Below are 21,753 nucleotides of genomic sequence, written 5' to 3'. Positions count from 1 at the left end.
GACTCAAATTATGTCAATTAGCCTATCAGAAGCTTCTATAGCCATGACATCATTTTATGGAATTTTCCAAGCTGTTTTAAAGGCACTGTCAACTTAGTGTATGTAAACTTCTGACCCACTGGAATTGTGATACAGTGAAATAATCTGTCTGTAAACAATTGTTGGAAAAATTACTTGTGTTATTAAGTAGATGTCCTAACCGACTTGCCAAAACTATAGTTTGTTAACAACAAATGTGTGGAGTGGTTGAAAAACTAGTTTTAATGACTCCAACCTAAGTGTATATAAACTTCTGACTTCAACTGAATGTACACGTTTTTATTGGGTAAAGTAGCATAATATACGTACATGAATATACATTTCATAGTTGCATCAGTATTTCATCCAGTTTTTACAATTACTACCCCCCTCATCTATCTGATATACTTGGTGGGGTTGGATCTGTTGCACATCTGAAGGTGGACATGAGAAGTGATCCCGCGATAGACAAGTTACATGGGCATCATTGTCCCCAGCCACTGGCCCTTCCTCACTATGCCACTGTACTTTACTGGCTTCACATACCACAGCTTAAAGCACAGACTTCTGGAAAAAAGGAGAACATGATATTAACCAATGTTACACTTAACTGAACAACAGGTTTTCACGGCTCTGGACCCTGGGCAACCCACTCTGTATACAGTTTCCTTTTGACCAATAGCTTCCATTAACCCTCAAGTTGCTAACATATAGTTAACTGGCAAACACCTTAGGTAATGAAGGATACAAAGTATATTGAAAGCAGGTGCTTCCGCACAAGTGTGGATCCTGAGTTAATTAAGTAATTAATTTAACATGCCATCAGGCTCAGGGTCATGTATACAAATTATGGGCAGGCCCTTATTTTGGCTACCATGACAATGATTTGATGAGCATGAAAACGATGTAAACCATAATATATGTATGCCATGGCCGTCTCAGTCACCAGGTCTCAACCCAACTGAACACTTATGGGAGATTCTGGAGCGGCACCTGAGACAGCATTTTCCACCACCATCAACAAAACACCAAATCATGGAATTTATCGTGGAAGAATGGTGTTGCAATCTCCAAAAGAGTTCCAGACACTTGTAGAATCTATACCAAGGTGCATTGAAGCTGTTTTGGCTCATGGTAGCCCAACACTGACACTTTATGTTGGTGTTTGTTCCTTTATTTTGGCAGGTACCTAGCTGTATTTTGGATCATTTTGACCCCAATATAGAACTATTGTTAAAAAAAATTAACTTGTAGTAAAAATCTAAAACATATCTGTTATTTAGACACTTAAATGTCTTTTGAAACACGAATAGCTTGTGTGCTTCCTGTGTGCTTCCTCAATGGGTGCTAATAATGATATTGTCCAAAGTACACTACAGTAGATTAGATATAATATGCAATTCATTTTCCATGCAATTAGTTTTCCAAGTAAATCCTTTTAGACAGAAACCCCATTGTTAATGTCCCTCTTTCTAGGGGCGGAGTATGGCATAGATCTCCCGTTGAATTTCACGTTGATTGGCATATAGACTGATGCCCCGGGCCATCCGATCATGCTACGTCAACCCCCATGTGTTTGCAACAGCCAGCTCTGGACACAGACATGAGAAAATTGAAATTATTAGAGATTCACTTCATTTTAATGTAATTTTAGACTTTGCATGTTAATTGTGCATTGCAGTTAGTAATTTGCTAGCGTTTTATTTTATAGCCACCGATACGCTTTATCTATAGTTTCTCTTCATAATTTCTCTTCATATGATAAGGATTGAAAATAATTTGCCAATAGATTGTCAAATAGATTCATGATGATGACTGCTAGCTTGCTAGCTAAGATTTTGAAGGTATGATGTTGACATGATCAGTCCAATCAAAGCAATGGTAGATACAATGTGATTTGATGTCATTTTATCTGTGGCCAATTACATTGAGCCTTCTTGGATGGGTACTTCTAATGTAACTATATGGCAGCACCCAGGGGGCTTGAGATTTCGAGCTCTACCCTGAGACATTGTGTCCCCATGAGTGACAGAACACTGAGCCAATCACGGCGCAACTAGAGAACATTACCAACCCTTATGCTTCATATATTCTGCAGGCTGCTTCACCACCACAGAAAGCAAAGAGCTAGGCTTAAACACCTGCATTTTGGAGCAGCCTTACTCAAGAAAACAAAACAAAACCATGTTTGTATGTGGCTTTGTTATATATATTTTTTTCACATTGTTTGCAAACTGATATGTGACATGTATTAATGCCAAAATAAAATGGAAAATAGGCACCCCGAAAAAAATGTATGTTTTTTTTTTTTTTTTGCTAAACAGGTGAGCCTCAAAACAAGTGGAGCCACTGGTGATATAATTATTACCCAATAATTACTTCTCACTCACCCACCCACAGGCATGTGCGTGCACAGATGCATAAACACACATATTACACAGGAGTTGCTTTACCTTCGGGCTCCATAGTGTCCTTGGCCAAATCTGCCCGATCCTCTTATCCTGTTGTATTGGTTGGAGGAGCACAGCTGGCCAAATCTTTGTGACACAGATTCTGCCAGGATGGCTTGAGGAGGAGATGATGATTATACAGTTAATAGACATGAAATCAAAAAGAATACGAGTCTGTCATTAATGAGAGGAGTTATGAGAGGAAAAAGTTGCTTAACTTTCGTAACAACCGTTCATTTAAGTTTCTTAACAATATCCGTAAAATTGTGTATTTTTTCATAACCAGAAAGACCAGAATGGACATGATGACTGCTTTTTTTTATTATGATGGCTAAGGTGAAAATCTCACTATTAACAGAAACTTCAAGTCCAGCTTTACAATTGTGCTTTATATATATACACTGCTTAAACAAATAAAGGGAACACTTAAACAACACAATGTAACTCCAAGTCAATCATACTTCTGTGAAATCAAACTGTCCTCTTAGGAAGCAACACTGATTGACAATAAATTTCACATGCTGTTGTGCAAATGGAATAGACAACAGGTGGAAATTATAGGCAATTAGCAAGACACCCCCAATAAAGGAGTGGTTCTGCAGGTGGTGACCATAGACCACTTCTCAGTTCCTATGCTTCCTGGCTGATGTTTTGGTCACTTTTGAATGCTGGCGGTGCTTTCACTCTAGTGGTAGCAGTCTACAACCCACACAAGTGTCTCAGGTAGTGCAGCTCATCCAGGATGGCACATCAATGCGAGCTGTGGCAAGAAGGTTTGCTGTGTCTGTCAGCGTAGTGTCAAGAGCATGCAGGCGCTACCAGGAGACAGGCCAGTACATCAGGAGACGTGGAGGAGGCCGTAGGAGGGCAACAACCCAGCAGCAGGACCGCTACCTCCGCCTTTGTGCAAGGAGGAGCAGGAGGAGCACTGCAAGAGCCCTGCAAAATGACCTCCAGCAGGCCACAAATGTGCATGTGTCTGCTCAAACGGTCAGAAACAGACTCCATGAGGGTGGTATGAGGGCCCGACGTCCACAGGTGGGGGTTGTGCTTACAGCCCAACACCGTGCAGGACGTTTGGCATTTGCCAGAGAACACCAAGATTGGCAAATTCGCCACTGGCGCCCTGTGCTCTTCACAGATGAAAGCAGGTTCACAGTGAGCACATGTGACAGACGTGACAGAGTCTGGAGACGCCGTGGAGAACGTTCTGCTGCCTGCAACATCCACCAGCATGACCGGTTTGGTGGTGGGTCAGTCATGGTGTGGGGTGGCATTTCTTTGGGGGGCCGCACAGCCCTCCATGTGCTCGCCAGAGGTAGCCTGACTGCCATTAGGTACCAAAATGAGATCCTCAGACCCCTTGTGAGACCATATGCTGGTGAGGTTGGCCCTGGGTTCCTCCTAATGCAAGACAATGCTAGACCTTATGTGGCTGGAGTGTGTCAGCAGTTCCTGCAAGAGGAAGGCATTGATGCTATGGACTGGCCCGCCCGTTCCCCAGACCTGATTCCAATTGAGCACATCTGGGACATCATGTCTCGCTCCATCCTCCGTTGCACCACAGACTGTCCAGGAGTTGGCGGATGCTTTACTCCAGGTCTGGGAGGAGTTCCCTCAGGAGACCATCCGCCACCTCATCAGGAGCATGCCCAGGCGTTGTAGGGAGGTCATATAGGCACGTGGAGGCCACACACACTACTGAACCTCATTTTGACTTGTAAGGTTTAGCCTGTAGTGTGGTTTTCCACTTTCATTTTGAGTGTGACTCCAAATCCAGACCTCCATGGGTTGATAAATTTGATTTCCATTGAAATCATTTTTGTGTGATTTTGTTGTCAGCACATTCAACTATGTAAAGAAAAAAGTATTTAATAAGAATATTTCATTCATTCAGATCTAGGATGTGTTATTTTAGTGTTCCCTTTATTTTTTGGAGCAGTGTATATATATATAGCCTACTAATTATTGGCTCCCACAACCACACACAACCATACTTCCTCAGACAACACACACCCACAGGATTATTACATTATTACGTTTTATTTAGTCATTTAGAAGATGCTCTCATCCAAAGCGACTTACAGTTAGTGTGAAAAATAAGGGTAGGGTTGTAGAGAATCGAAGGACCATGAATGTAATAAGACATCTTAGGTGCTGGCTGAAGGCCGGTTGCAACCACTACAGAATGTCAGAACAAGGATGAGGTGGCTTTCCAGATTAAGGGGGGTTTAATAGAAGATGTCCACATTCACACACACACACACACACACACACACACACACACACACATTCTACGTATATGACACTTTGTGACATCGGCTGATGTAGAAAGTGCTTTATAAGTACATTTGATTGATTGACCGCTCATGGTTCAGATAACTGAGAATCGTGTGCAGTGAGAACTGACATTAAAGAGGAGAAAGAAAACTTAGGCTATAGCACTGCTAGCACAAGGGCTATACACTACAGCAAGTATTATTTTTTAATTTATTTTACTAGGCAAGTCAGTTAAGAACAAATTATTATTTTCAATGACGGCCTAGGAACAGGGGGTTAACTGCCTGTTCAGGGGCAGAACGACAGATGTCAGCTCGGGGATAAGAACTTGCAAGCTCTCGGTTACTAGTCCAACACTCTAACCACTAGGCTACCCTGCCGTCTATTGCCATGTGACTATAAGGCCTAGTCACATGGCAATAGACTCAACAGCCTAATGAACGTACACATGAAACTCAGGGAAATGTGCTCATATAAACATTACAGTAATGTTGAAATGTATACATGATACAAATACAATGAACATGAGTGATATGAACAGAACAGAAAATAGCCTAGCACCATAAATGTGACCGACCGGCTCAAAACGGCCTTATGTAGCAAAATTTGACATTTTCATTAGATTATAGTAGAACTAAAAAAAATTGTATATCATACACTACAGTTGAGGAACAATGGGAAAGTAATTTTGCTTCGAAAGTTGATAAACTTCATAACTCACTTTTGAGAAAATGGTCTTTGAATGTTTTGGTACTACTACTGGAGAGCCCTTCATTGTCTACACCCATTCAGCATTGTCCACACCCTCTTAACTTCTTATGGCTGCCATCCCGTTTACGGGATATTTGTCATCAACAACCGCTGAATTGCATAGCGCCACATTCAAATAATATTACTAAAAATATTTATATTCATGAAATCACAAGTGCAATATAGCAAAACAAAGTTTAGCCTTTTGTTAATCCACCTGTCGTGTCAGATTTTGAAAATATGCTTTTCAAAATAGAGGCCACTTCCTGGTTTGACTTTCCTCAGGGTTTCGCCTGCAATATCAGTTCTGTTATACTCACAGATAATATTTTGACAGTTCTGGAAACTTTAGAGTGTTTTCTACCCAATATTAATAATAATATGCATATATTAGCAACTGACACTGAGGAGCTGGCCATTTACTCTGGGCACCTTTTCATCCAAGCTACTCAATACTGATCAATAGGGTTGATCTGAATGTACAGTGCCTTGCGAAAGTATTCGGCCCCCTTGAACTTTGCGACCTTTTGCCACATTTCTGGCTTCAAACATAAAGATATAAAACTGTATTTTTTTGTGAAGAATCAACAACAAGTGGGACACAATCATGAAGTGGAACGACATTTATTGGATATTTCAAACTTTTTTAACAAATCAAAAACTGAAAAATTGGGCGTGCAAAATTATTCAGCCCCTTTACTTTCAGTGCAGCAAACTCTCTCCAGAAGTTCAGTGAGGATCTCTGAATGATCCAATGTTGACCTAAATGACTAATGATGATAAATACAATCCACCTGTGTGTAATCAAGTCTCTGTATAAATGCACCTGCACTGTGATAGTCTCAGAGGTCCGTCAAAAGTGCAGAGAGCATCATGAGGAACAAGGAACACACCAGGCAGGTCCGAGATACTGTTGTGAAGAAGTTTAAAGCCAGATTTGGATACAAAAATATTTCCCAAGCTTTAAACATCCCAAGGAGCACTGTGCAAGCGATAATATTGAAATGGAAGGAGTATCAGACCACTGCAAATCTACCAAGACCTGGCCGTCCCTCTAAACTTTCAGCTCATACAAGGAGAAGACTGATCAGAGATGCAGCCAAGAGGCCCATGATCACTCTGGATGAACTGCAGAGATCAACAGCTGAGGTGGGAGACTCTGTCCATAGGACAACAATCAGTCGTATATTGCACAAATCTGGCCTTTATGGAAGAGTGGCAAGAAGAAAGCCATTTCTTAAAGATATCCATAAAAAGTGTCGTTTAAAGTTTGCCACAAGCCACCTGGGAGACACACCAAACATGTGGAAGAAGGTGCTCTGGTCAGATGAAACCAAAATTGAACTTTTTGGCAACAATGCAAAACGTTATGTTTGGCGTAAAAGCAACACAGCTCATCACCCTGAACATACCATCCCCACTGTCAAACATGGTGGTGGCAGCATCATGGTTTGGGCCTGCTTTTCTTCAGCAGGGACAGGGAAGATGGTTAAAATTGATGGGAAGATGGATGGAGCCAAATACAGGACCATTCTGGAAGAAAACCTGATGGAGTCTGCAAAAGACCTGAGACTGGGAAGGAGATTTGTCTTCCAACAAGACAATGATCCAAAACATAAAGCAAAATCTACAATGGAATGGTTCAAAAATAAACATTTCCAGGTGTTAGAATGGCCAAGTCAAAGTCCAGACCTGAATCCAATCGAGAATCTGTGGAAAGAACTGAAAACTGCTGTTCACAAATGCTCTCCATCCAACCTCACTGAGCTCGAGCTGTTTTGCAAGGAGGAATGGGAAAAAATTGCAGTCTCTCGATGTGCAAAACTGATAGAGACATACCCCAAGCGGCTTACAGCTGTAATCGCAGCAAAAGGTGACGCTACAAAGTATTAACTTAAGGGGGCTGAATAATTTTGCATGCCCAATTTTTCAGTTTTTGATTTGTTAAAAAAGTTTGAAATATCCAATAAATGTCTTTCCACTTCATGATTGTGTCCCACTTGTTGTTGATTCTTCACAAAAAAATACAGTTTTATATCTTTATGTTTGAAGCCTGAAATGTGGCAAAAGGTCGCAAAGTTCAAGGGGGCCGAATACTTTCGCCAGGCACTGTAACTAACTACAGCAGTCACACACCCAAACTTGCTAGCTTCTTCCAGACATCTAAGTGAGAGAGAACAGCTCACTGAACATTATTCACCCTAGCAAAGCTGGTTAGGCTGTTATGTTATCCAGAGCGTTGGTGAATGCAGCTGTGTTGTCAGATTGTCCGTTAGTAAATTCAATGTGTTTCACGTTCGGAGAGCACATCGGACGCTCGGGCCGATTAGTAGGGTTGATCCGATCATTCTGACCTCACAACGGCAGTCAAGCACCCGACCTAACTGGCTAACATTGGCTAGCTGCTTCCAGACACATAATGAGAGATCACCCTAATCTGACCATTTTATTCGCCCTATAAGAGCTGTTTAGGCTGAATGTTATCCAGAGCGTTGGTGACTGCAACTATGCTGTTAGATTATCTGTTTGTAAATTCAGAGCGTTTCACGTTCAGAGCGCACACCGGGCTCTCTGCCCGATTAGTAGGGTTGACTCGAACGTTCTTCCCTAACAGCAGACGTCAAGCAACCAAGCTAACTGGCTAACATTGTATCCGCTTATTAGCTACTTCCAGACACATAATGAGAGAACACCTCACACCATTTTACTCGCCCTAGCAGAGCTGGTTAGGCTGTTTTCATGTTATCCAGAGCGTTGGCGACTGTAACTGTGCTGCTGGCAACAATTTAATTATGTTTACTGCCCAACACTTACTGACACCGGACAGTATGTCTAGGATTACCTAGACATACTGACCAGCTCAAATTGACAGAAGCGTGCTATATGGCAGACCAATCCCAACTCATCTCTCGGCATGTCTAGCCAACTCATTATCTCAGCCACTTTTTTGGTTACTACATGATTGCAAAAATGTTATTTCAAAGTTTTGATGTCTTCACTATTATTTTACAATGTAGAACATTGTAAAAATAGAATAAAGCCCTTGAATGAGTAGGTGTTCTTAAAATTTTGACTGGTACATTATGTGAAAAGGTGATCGTATTTTAAATTGTATTTTAATGTTTAAGAACTCTTGTAAGATTAATCCAAATGAGAACGAAAGGGGACAGATTTCCACCAGTCTAATGCCCATTGCTCGTGTTTCTTGGCCCAAGTAATTCTCTTCTTATTATTGGTGTCCTTTAGTCGTGTTTTTTTTATTGCAGCAATTCGACCTTGGAGGCCTGATTCACACAGTCTCCTCTGAACAGTTAATGTTGAGATGTGTCTGTTACTTGAACTTTGTGAAGCTTTTATTTGGGCTGCAATTTCTGAGGCTGGTAACTCTAATTAACGTATCCTCTGCAGCAGAGGTAACCTTGGGTCTTCCTTTCCTGTGGCGGTCCTCATGAGAGCCAGTTTCATCATAGCGCTTGATGGTTTTGCGACTACACTTGAAGAAACTTTCAAAGTTCTTGAAGTGACTGACCTTCATATCTTAAAGTTATTATGGACTGCCATTTCTCTTTGCTTATTTGAGCTGTTCTTGCCATGATTTGGACTTGGTCTTTTACCAAATAGGGCTATCTTCTGTATGTCACCCCTACCTTGTCACAACACAACTGATTGGCTCAAACACATTAAGAAGGGAAGAAATTCCACAAATGTACTTTTAAGAAGGTACACGTGTTAATTTAAATGCATTCCAGGTGACCACTTCATGAAGTTGGTTGAGAGAATGCCAAGAGTGTGCAAAGCTGTCACCAAGGCAAAATGTGTTATTTCATAGTTTTGATGTCTTCACTATTATTCCACGATGCAGAAAATAAATAAAGAAGAACCCTTGAATGAGTAGGTGTTCTAAAACGTTTGACCGGTAGTGTATATAACACACTGTTAAAAACAGACATAATACACTGACATATTGACCAGATAAATACTCTAACAGTCTGAAATTATAGATTGATTACTTCATATGCCATAGTCCTTGCACAACCTTTCCAAAATATTTTATTTTAAAGGTATTGTTGGAATTTATATACTGAAAGGTTTCTGCTTTGATCATTTAAATTATTTAAAAAAATGTACTGCTCTGAATCTACATTTTATTTAGCCTATTTCTCTTTTTCGTCTGGCTTACAAATAGATGGTGGACAATCTATTCCTAGTATTGACTGAATATCTGTCTCTAACCAACTGAATACTGTTGTGAAAAGAGTTTGGCCGTTTTAAATAGTGTACATTGTGAAATAAAATAAGCATATTTTTTTCAATTATCTTGTTGATTGATGACCAATCAAGAGCGTTGTGCATGACTACAACAGAAAAATCTTGTCTCCACCTTAAAACAATCGTTGCTGCTTTGTTCTGTGAAATCTGTAGCCTCACTTGCTGACGCTTCTCCCCAGACCACAGAACTGACTCCCAATTAATACTTGGGTTGTTTGCTTAAGAATCTTTCCAAGCAAATATTTAGCTATCCTTCTGATCATACATGCAGTTTTCATTATTAATTTACATAGATTAGTTATTAGTTATGATAAGCAGTTGTCTAGCTGCACCCCTAGTAGTTTTGGTTTCTGCCACTTCCAGAATTTGTACTCCCCCATACTTAATTGCATCCCATACTGTGGTGGCCTTTTTTTCCTGGTTGAACAGACCAACATAACCTTCGGAATTAATGTTGTTCAAAACAAGTTTGTTCTGGCAAACCCACTCCCTGAAATGCCCCATATCTACTTGTAGAGCCTGCTGTACCTGTTGAACCAATTGTCTTGCTGTATAAATTTTAGTATTATCTGCAAATATAGTAGCTTGAGTTTCAGATAAGGCATAAGGAAGGTTGTTGGTATATATTAAGCAAAGAAATGGCCCAAGGTAACTGCCCTGTATTCCACAGTTTAGAGCATGAGGGGAAGAAAACGACCCATTGATATAGGTGGACTGTTTCCTGTCAGTTAGATACCCATAATGGAATAATTTTCATGATCATCTAAATCAAAAGCTGCACTAAAATCTAAAAAATAGTACACCCACAAACCTGCTATTGTCCATAGCATTGAGCCACTGGTCAGTCATGTCAACCAGTGCAGTGGTAGTGGAATGGTTTTTGCGATAAGTATGGTGATTGGCTGTGATCAGATCATTCTTTTCCATATACTCCCATATGTGTCTACTCAATACCCTCCAATGTCTTACTGAGTGAAGGGAGTAGACTAGTTGTTCGACTATTGGCAGGAGTAATGGGTTCATTGCTGTCTTTCGGGATTGGACACAGTTTAGCATGCTTTCATACATTTGGAAATTTCCCCTTTTCCAGTGACAAATTAAATATGTATTTCAGTGGAGCTGCATTCTGGGGAGCAGCATAGTGAAGCAAAAATTATCCATAAGATCATAATCTGTACATTTACCATTGGGTAATGACTTCAATAAGTTAACACCTCTCCTGACACCAATTGTAGACTAAAAGAGCTGGGTTTTTTTTGCTCATAATATGATCATCAATCCATTGAACAATAGCTTGTTTGGAAGAATGGGTGTTTACATTATTGCTCAGTAAATTGGTTCTTTGCAAAATTATATACAGTATGGTATTGTTCTCCCTTCAACTTCCACACTAGATGGGCATGATGAAATACATGCACCAAGTAAGCCCTTAACTGTATTCCAAATTATTTTTACAATCAATAAAATAATTTTTGTAAAATAGTTATTTATTTTAACTGCATAATTACATAGTATTCTACAATTATGTTAAATAATTTCTAGTTTATATTTGGCTGCGAAGATTTTTGCCATATTTCTTTGAGAAAATGCCTCACCCAGTTCATCATCAATCCATGGAGATTGACGAGTCCCAACTGTTGTCTTTCTTACTGGGGCATGATGGTCCATTACCCAAGTGAGCAAATTAATATAACATTCTGGAGTGTGACTTAAATGATCCTAGATCAATCAGCTCACAGGGTACAGCAGCCAAATCATTTTGATATTTTTTTGTGATTAAATGTTTAAAAATGTATCTTGTCCACAATCCTTGGGAGTTTCTTTTGAACCTTAGTGTTCATGGTTATGGTCACAATATTATAGTCTATCACCGACAACAATGAGACAGCCTATAGGTTGGTCAGAGACCTGGCAGTGTGGAGCCAGGACAACAACCACTCCCTCAATGTGATAAAAACGAGGAGAGGGAGAAAGAGAGGCCGGAGAGCAGGCTGCCTGCTGAGAAGTCAAACCCCCACTTCCCTCAATTCTGCCATCAAATGTGCAATCTTTGGACAATAAAATCGACGAATTACACTTAGGATTAAACTACCAAGGGGACATTAAAAACTGTGACATCTTATGCTTCATGGAGTCGTGACTGAACGAGGACAACATCAACATACAGCTGGCTGGTTATACAACGTACCGGCAGGATAGAACAACGGCGTCTGGTAAGACAAGGGCTGGCTGTCTATGTATTTTTGTAAACAACAGCTGGATTTCTCTAGCTATTTCTCGCCTGAGTTAGAGTTTCTCGTGATAAGCTGTAGACCACACTATCTACCGAGAGAGTTTTCATCTGTATTCTTTGAAGCTGTTTAAATACCACCACAGTCAGAGACCAGCATTAAGACAGCATTGAATGAGCTGTATTCCGCCATAAGCAAACAAGAAAATGCTCACCCAGAGGCGGCCTAGTAGCCAGGTACTTTAATGCAGGGAAACTTAAATCAGTTTTGCCAAATTTGTGTGATCATGCTCTCCGCAGCCGATGTGAGTAAGACCTTTAAGACAGGTCAACATTCACAAGGCTGCAGGGCCAGACGGATTACCAGGACGTGCACATGCGTTGACCAGTGTGTCTTCACTGATATTTTCAACCTCTCCCTGTCCGAGTCTGTAATATCAACATGTTTCAAACAGACCACCATAGTGCCTGTGCCCAAGAACACTAAGGTAACCTGCCTAAATGACTACCGACCCATAGCACTCATGTCTGTAGCCTTGAATTGCTTTGAAAGGTTAGTCATGGCTCACAGAAACACCATTTTCCCAGAAACCCTAGACCCACTCTAATTTGCATAACGCCCAAACAGATCCACAGATGATGCAGTCTCTATTGCACTCCACACTGCCCTTTCCCACCTGGACAAAAGGAACACCGATGTGAGAAAGCTATTCATTGACTACAGCTCAGTGTTCAACACCATAGTGCCCTCAAACCTCATCAATAAGCTAAGGACCCTGGGACTAAACACCTCCCTCTGCAACTGCATCCGTGACTTTCTAACAGGCTGCCCCCAGGTGGTAAGGGTAGGTAAAAACACATCTGCCACGCTGATCCTCAACACAGGGGCCCCTCAGGGGTGCGTGCTCAGTCCCCTCCTGTACTTCATGTTCACTCATGACTGCACGGCCAGGCATGACTCCAACACATCATTAAATTTGTCAATGACACAACAGTGGTAGCCCTTATCACCGACAACAACGAGACAGCCTATAGGGAGGAGGAACAGAGACCTGGCCGTGTGGTGCCAGGAAAACAATCTCTCCCTCAACGTGATCAAGACAAAGGAGATGGTTGTGGACTACAGGTAAAAGAGAACCGAGCCCGCCCCCAATCTCATCAACGAGGCTGCAGTGGAACAGGTCGAGAGCTTCAAGTTCCTTGGTGACTACATCACCGACAAACTAACATGGTCCATGCACTTCATGACAGTCCTGAAGTGGGCACGACAAAACCTAATCCCCCTCAGGAGACTGAAAAGATTTGGCATGGGTCCTCAGGTTCTACAGCTTCACCATCAAGAACTGGTTGCATCACTGCCTGGTATAGCAATTGCTCGGCCTCCGACCGCAAGGCACTACTGAGGGTAGTGCGAACGGCCCAGTACATCACTGGGGCCAGGCTTCCTGCCATCCAGGACCTCTATACCAGGCGGTGTCAGAGGAAGGCCCTAAACATTGTCAAAGACTCCAGCTACCCTAGTCATAGACTGTTCTCTCTGCTACCACACGGCAAGTGGTACCGGAGCGCCAAGTCTAGATCCAAGAGGCTTCTAAACAGCTTCTACCCCAAAACCTTAAGACTCCTGAACATCAACACCCCCCCCTCTCCATACCACTGCCACTCTCTGTTGTCATCTATGCATAGTCACGTTAATTAACTCTACCTACATTTGCATACTTCCTCAACTAACGGGTGCCCTCGCAAATTGACTCTGTATCGGCACCCCCATATATATTGTTATTTTTTACTGCTGCTCTTTAATTAATTGTTACTTTTATCTCTTATTCGTATCCGTATTTTTTAAACTGCACTGTTGGTTAGGGGCTCGTAAGTAAGCATTTCACTGCATTGACACCCCCCTTTTTTTAGGAAGCTGCTACTCACTATGTATTGTCTATGCATAGTCACTTTACCCCTACCTACATGTACATGTTACCTCAATTACCTTGACTAACCTGTACCCTAGCACATTTACTCGGTACCGGTAACCCCTGTATATACAGTTGAAGTCGGAAGTTTACATACACTTACAGTGGGGAGAACAAGTATTTGATACACTGCCGATTTTGCAGGTTTTCCTATTTACAAAGCATGTAGAGGTCTGTATTTTTATCATAGGTACACTTCAACTGTGAGAGAGGGAATCTAAAACAAAAATCCAGAAAATCACATTGTACGATTTTTAAGTAATTAATTTGCATTTTATTGTATGACATAAGCATTTGATACATCAGAAAAGCAGAACTTAATATTTGGTACAGAAACCTTTGTTTGCAATTACAGAGATCATACGTTTCCTGTAGTTCTTGACCAGGTTTGCACACACTGCAGCAGGGATTTTGGCCCACTCCTCCATACAGACCTTCTCCAGATCCTTCAGGTTTCGGGGCTGTCGCTGTGCAATACGGACTTTCAGCTCCCTCCAAAGATTTTCTTGAGATGCTTCTTACGGAGCCACTCCTTAGTTGCACAGGCTGTGTGTTCCGGGTCGTTGTCATGCTGGAAGACCCAGCCACGACCCATCTTCAATGCTCTTACTGAGGGAAGGTGTGTCACGAGTCCGACCGAGGGTGTTTCCCTTTCCCGGGCAGGTGGCGCTCGGCGGTCGTCGTCACCGGCCTATTAGCTGCCACTGATTGTTTTTCCTTCCCCTCCTTGTATGTTGAGTGGTAGCACCTGTGAAGGTGTAATTAGTTTGTCTTTATTAGACAGCCGGCCCGCCTGGTTGTTGTGCGGGATTATTTCATTGTAAACCTTCGGCTCTGTGGTATAGGCACGTTGTGTCCCATTTGTACATTTTGATTCCCTGTGTTTTGGGAACGTAACGTTTTTGTGAGCACCCTGTGGTGCATTGGTGCGATTAAAGGACGCGCAGCATTGAACTCTCTGTCTCCTGCATTTGACTCCACACCCACGACACCCGGAGCATTACAGAATCCCGCACCTATCAAATTGATGGAGTCAGCAGGAGCAGCAGCCAACCCTCTCCCATCGATGGAGGAACGGGTTCTCCACCACACCACCGTCCTTCATCGGATCGGATCCGCGATGGATCAAGTGATGGAGAGAATGGACAGATGGGAGAGGAGTGGGCTCCTCTCTCCACCTTCGGCACCCACGGTTCCGGACTCCCCATCTCCCGACTCCAGCACCCTCCGTCTGACGCTACCGAGGGCTTATGATGGAGCGGCGGCGGGTTGCCAGGGGTTTCTGCTCCAGCTGGAGCTATACCTGGCCACCATCAGACCCACTCCCTCAGGAGAAGAGAGGGTGAGTGTCCTCATCTCCTGCCTCACGGGTCGTGCCCTGGAATGGGCGAACGCGGTCTGGAATGGTCCAGACTCAGCGCGGGAGCACTACCCAGAGTTTTCCCGTCACTTCCGCGCGGTGTTTGATCACCCTCTAGACGGCCGAGCGGCGGGAGAACGACTATTTCACCTCAGGCAGGAGAGGAGGAGCGCCCAGGATTACGCGCTGGAGTTCCGGACCTTGGCAGCCGGATCTGGGTGGAACGACAGGGCTCTCATGGACCACTACAGGTGTAGTCTCCGAGAGGATGTCCGCCGGGAGTTAGCGTGTCGGGACACCACTCTGTCACTGGATCAGCTGATTGACATGTCCATTCGACTGGATAATCTGCTGGCTGCCCGCGGGCGTTCAGAGAGGGTCCTGTGCGTTCCACCACCCAGCCCCTCCGCTCCCATTCCGATGGAGTTGGGAGGGGCTGCGCCGAGGGGTACCGGAGGAGGAGGCCTTCCCTGCACCAACTGTGGTCGGAGAGGACACACGTCTGATCGGTGCTGGGGGGGTCTGTCTGGGAGTAGAGATGGCAGGCGGAACGCTTCTCGGTCACCCCAGGTGAGTCAGCATCAAACTCACCCAGAACCCCCTGTTGGCCACATGTTTGTCTTAACCTTTTTCCTTCGCTTTTTTCCCTCTTCCCAGCATAGGGCGCTCGTCGATTCAGGCGCAGCTGGAAACTTTATGGATCGCGGACTCGCCCTTAAGTTAGGGGTTCCGCTGGTGCCGATAGATTCTCCTTTCCCCGTGCACTCCCTAGATAGCCGGCCATTAGGGTCAGGGATGGTCAGGGAGACCACGGTCCCACTGGACATGGTGACGCAGGGGAATCATAGGGAGCGTATCAGTTTCTTTATTATTGACTCGCCTGCGTTTCCAGTGGTGCTGGGGACTCCCTGGCTGGCCCGGCACAATCCTAAAATTTCGTGGAAACAGGGGGTTCTCCAGGGGTGGTCAGAGGAGTGTTCTGGAAGGTGTTTGGGAGTTTCCATCGGTGCCACGTCGGTGGAGAGTCCAGACCAGGGTTCCACGGTGTGCATTCCCCCCGAGTATGCCGATTTGGCAATCGCTTTCAGTAAAGTGAAAGCGACTAAATTACCACCTTATCGACCGGGAAGGGATTGTACGATAGATCTCCAGGTAGACGCTGCGCTTCCCAAGAGTCACGTGTACCCGCTGTCCCAGGAGGAGACGTTGGCAATGGAGACATATGTCACGGAGGCGCTGGGACAGGGGTACATTCGGTCCTCCATTTCACCCGTCTCCTCAAGTTTCTTTTTTGTGAGGAAAAAGGAGGGAGGCTTGCGTCCGTGTATCGATTATAGAGGTCTAAACGCCATCACAGTGGGGTATAGTTACCCTCTACCTCTCATCGCTACGGCGGTGGAATCGTTCCACGGAGCGCAGTTCTTCACAAAACTGGATCTCAGGAGCGCGTATAGTTTGGTGCGTATTCGGAAGGGAGACGAGTGGAAAACCGCATTTAGTACTACATCAGGCCACTATGAGTACCTCGTCATGCCGTATGGGTTAAAGAATGCTCCAGCCGTTTTCCAATCCTTTGTAGACGAGATTCTCAGGGACCTGTGCGGGCAGGGAGTGGTGGCTTATATCGATGACATTCTGATCTACTCGGCCACTCACACCGCGCATGTGTCTCTGGTGCGCAAGGTGCTTGGTAGACTGCTGGAGCATGACCTATACGTCAAGGCTGAGAAATGCGTGTTCTCTAAACGAGCCGTCTCTTTTCTGGGATATCGCATTTCCACCTCGGGGGTAGTGATGGAGGGTGACCGCATTAGGGCCGTGCGTAATTGGCCGACTCCGACCACGGTAAAGGAGGTGCAGCGTTTTCTGGGTTTTGCCAACTACTACCGGAGGTTTATCCGGGGTTTTGGCCAGGTAGCGGCTCCCATCACCTCACTGCTGAAGGGGGGCCCGGTGCGTTTGCAGTGGTCAGCAGAGGCGGACGGAGCATTCAACAAGTTGAAGGCGCTGTTTACTGATGCGCCCGTGTTGGCGCATCCGGACCCCTCTCTAGCATTCATAGTGGAGGTGGACGCGTCCGAGGCTGGGGTGGGTGCCGTGCTATCACAGCGCTCGGGTACGCCACCAAAACTCCGACCCTGCGCTTTCTTCTCAAGGAAGCTCAGCCCAGCGGAGCGTAACTATGATGTGGGGGACCGGGAGTTGCTAGCGGTGGTTAGAGCTCTGAAGGTGTGGAGACACTGGCTTGAGGGGGCTAAACACCCCTTTCTCATCTGGACCGACCACCAGAATCTGGAGTATATTCGGGCAGCTAGGAGACTTAACCCACGTCAGGCAAGGTGGGCCATGTTCTTCACCCGGTTCCGATTTACTTTGTCTTATAGACCGGGCTCCCAGAACGTGAAGGCTGACGCACTGTCCCGCCTTTATGACACGGAGGATGGGTCCACCGAACCTACTCCCATCCTTCCCGCATCGAAGCTGGTAGCCCCAGTGGTATGGGAGGTGGACTCGGACATCGAGCGGGCGTTACGGGCTGAACCCGCGCCTTCTCAGTGTCCAGCGGGGCGAAGGTACGTGCCGCTTGGTGTTCGGGACAAACTGATTCGGTGGGCTCACGTTCTACCCTCCTCGGGTCACCCTGGGGTGACGAGGACAGTGGGGAGCCTTCAGGGGAGGTATTGGTGGCCTACGTTGGCTAAGGACGTTAAGGGTTATGTCTCCTCCTGTTCAGTGTGCGCTCAGAGTAAGGCTCCTAGGCACCTTCCTAGAGGGAAGCTACAACCCCTCCCTGTTCCACAGCGGCCATGGTCACATCTGTCCATAGATTTCCTAACCGATCTCCCGTCGTCTCAGGGGAACACCACGGTTCTGGTGATTGTGGATCGGTTCTCTAAGTCCTGCCGTCTCCTCCCGTTGCCCGGTATCCCTACAGCCCTACAGACTGCGGAGGCGTTATTCACCCATGTCTTCCGGCACTACGGGGTGCCGGAGGACATCGTTTCTGATCGGGGCCCCCAATTCACGTCCTGGGTATGGAGAGCGTTCATGGAACGTTTGGGGGTCTCTGTCAGCCTGACCTCCGGTTATCACCCCGAGAGTAATGGGCAGGTGGAGAGAGTGAACCAGGAGGTGGGTAGGTTTCTGCGGTCGTATTGCCAGGATCGGCCAGGGGAGTGGGCACGATACATTCCCTGGGCTGAAATGGCTCAGAACTCACTACGCCACTCCTCTACTAACGTGTCCCCTTTTCAGTGTGTGTTGGGGTACCAGCCGGTCCTGGCACCATGGCATCCGAGCCAGACCGAGGCTCCTGCGGTGGAGGAATGGGTACAGCGCTCCAAGGAGACCTGGAGGGCCGTCCAGGAATCTCTACGACAAGCGAGTGGACGGCAGAAGAGGAGTGCTGACCGCCACCGCAGTGAGGCCCCCGTGTTTGTACCGGGGGACAGGGTCTGGCTCTCGACCCGAAACCTACCTCTCCGCTTGCCCTGCCGGAAGCTGGGTCCGCAGTGTGTAGGGCCCTTTAAAGTCCTGAGGAGGATAAACGAGGTGTGTTATCGATTACAACTCCCTTCCTATTATCGTATTAACCCCTCGTTTCATGTGTCTCTCCTCAGGCCGGTGGTAGCTGGTCCCCTGCAGGACAGTGAGGTACCGGAGGTCCCTCCCCCCCCGCTGGACATCGAGGGGTCCCCGGCGTACACGATCCGGGCCATTCTGGACTCAAGACGCCGGGTGAGGGGCCTGCAGTACCTCGTGGACTGGGAGGGGTACGGTCCGGAGGAGAGGTGCTGGGTACCGGTGGGGGACATCTTGGATCCCTCCATGTTGAGGGATTTCCATCGCCTCCATCCGGATCGCCCTGCGCCTCGTCCTCCGGGGCGACCTCGAGGCCGGTGTCGGCGCGCTGCGGGAGCCACGCATCAGGGGGGGGGGTACTGTCACGAGTCCGACCGAGGGTGTTTCCCTTTCCCGGGCAGGTGGCGCTCGGCGGTCGTCGTCACTGGCCTATTAGCTGCCACTGATTGTTTTTCCTTCCCCTCCTTGTATGTTGAGTGGTAGCACCTGTGAAGGTGTAATTAGTTTGTCTTTATTAGACAGCCGGCCCGCCTGGTTGTTGTGCGGGATTATTTCATTGTAAACCTTCGGCTCTGTGGTATAGGCACGTTGTGTCCCATTTGTACATTTTGATTCCCTGTGTTTTGGGAACGTAACGTTTTTGTGAGCACCCTGTGGTGCATTGGTGCGATTAAAGGACGCGCAGCATTGAACTCTCTGTCTCCTGCATTTGACTCCACACCCACGACACCCGGAGCATTACAAGGTGGTTGTTGGCCAAGATCTCGCTATACATGGCCCCATCCATCCTCCCCTCAATACGGTGCAGTCGTTCTGTCCCCTTTGCAGAAAAGCATCCCCAAAGAATGATGTTTGCACCTCCATGCTTCACGGTTGGGATGGTATTCTTGGGGTTGTACTCATCCTTTTTCTTCCTCCAAACACGGCGAGTGGAGTTTAGGCCAAAAAGTTATATTTTTGTCTCATTAGACCACATGACCTTCTCCCTTTCCTCCTCTGGATCATCCAGATGGTCATTGGCAAACTTCAGACGGGCCTGGACATGCGCTGGCTTGATCAGGGGGACCTTGCGTGCGCTGCAGGGATTTTAATCCGTAACGCTGTAGTGTGTTACTAATGGTTTTCTTTGAGACTGTGGTCCCAGCTCTCTTCACGTGTAGTTCTGGACTGATCCCTCACCTTCCTCATGATCATTGATGCCCCACGAGGTGAAATCTTGCATGGAGCCCCAGACCGAGGGTGATTGACCGTCATCTTGAACTTCTTCCATTTTCTAATTATTGTACCAACTGTTGTTGCCTTCTCACCAAGCTGCTTGCCTATTGTCCTGTAGCCCATCCCAGCCTTGTGCAGGTCTACAATTTTATCCCTGATGTCCTTACACAGCTCTCTCATCTTGGCCATTGTGGAGAGGTTGGAGTCTGTTTGATTGAGTGTGTGGACAGGTGTCTTTTATACAGGTAATGGGTTCAAACAGGTGCAGTTAATACAGGTAATGAGTGGAGAACAGGAGCGCTTCTTAAAGAAAAACTAACAGGTCTGTGAGAGCCTGAATTCTTACTGGTTGGTAGGTGATCAAATACTTATGTCATGCAATAAAATGCAAATTGATTACTTAAAAATCATACAATGTGATTTTCTGGATTTTTGTTTTAGATTCCGTCTCTCACAGTTGAAGTGTACCTATGATAAACCACTCCACCAATTTCTTGTTAACAAACTATAGTTTTGGCGAGTCGGTTAGGACATCTGCTTTGTTCATGACACAAGTAATTTTTCCAACAATAGTTTACAGACAGATTATTTCACTTATAGTTCACTGTATCACAATTGCAGTGGGTCAGAAGTTTACATAAACTAAGTTGACTGTGTCTTTAAACATCTTGGGAAAATTCCAGAAAATGATGTCGTGGCTTTAGAAGCTTCTGATAGGCTAATTGACCTAATTTGAGTCAATTGGAGGTGTACCTGTGGATGTATTTCAAGGTCTACCTTCCAACTCAGTGCCTCTTTGGTTGAAATCATGGGAAAATCATGGGAAAATCAAAAATCAAAAAGCCTTGTTCATCCTTGGGAGCAATTTCCAAATGCCTATAGGTACCACATTCAACTGTACAAATAATAGTACGCAAGTATAAACACCGTGGGACCATGCAACTGTCATATATAGGAGATGAACGTGCTTTGGTACGAAAATTGCATAACAATCCCAGAACAACAGCAAAGGACCTTGTGAAGATGCTGGAGGAAACAGGTACAAAAGTATCAATATCCACAGTAAAGCGAGTCCTATATCGACAGAACCTGAAAGGCCGCTCAGCAAGGTAGAAGCCACTACTCCAAAACCACCATAAAAAAGCCAGACTATGGTTTGCAACTGCACATGGGACAAAGATTGTACTTTTTGGAGCAATGTCCTCTGGTCTGATGAAACAATAATAGAACTGTTTGGCCATGATGACCATCGTTATGTTTAGAGGAAAAAGGGGGAGGCTTGCAAGCCGAAGAACGCCATCCCAACCATGAAGCACGAGGGTGGCAGCATCATGTTGTGGGGGTGCTTTGCTGCAGGAGGGACTGGTGCACTTCACAAAATATATGCACTTCACAAAATAAAATGACGTTGATATATTGAAGCAACATCTCCAGACATCAGTCAGGATGTTAAAGCTTGGTCGCAAATGGGTCTTCCAAATAAACAATGACCCCAAGCATACTTCCAAAGTTGTGGCAAAATGGCTTAAGGACATCAAAGTCAAGGTATTGGAGTGGCCATCACAAAGCCTGACCTCAAACCCATAGAAAAGTTGTGTGCAGACCTGAAAAAGTGTGTGCGAGCAAGGA

The 21,753-nt window shown here is 45.3% G+C and overlaps 1 pseudogene; it reads right to left on the bottom strand.

The window, feature by feature from the left end:
- Positions 1-413: 413 nt before the first annotated feature.
- On the bottom strand, positions 414-20,179 carry LOC139390906 (leukocyte cell-derived chemotaxin-2-like; annotated as a pseudogene).
- Positions 20,180-21,753: the final 1,574 nt, after the last annotated feature.

This window comes from Oncorhynchus clarkii, chromosome 31, assembly GCF_045791955.1.
Source record: "Oncorhynchus clarkii lewisi isolate Uvic-CL-2024 chromosome 31, UVic_Ocla_1.0, whole genome shotgun sequence".
Classification (NCBI taxonomy): Eukaryota; Metazoa; Chordata; class Actinopteri; order Salmoniformes; family Salmonidae; genus Oncorhynchus; species Oncorhynchus clarkii.
Note: the sequence above shows the minus strand (reverse complement) of the source record. Positions and strands in the feature narration are given on the sequence as shown.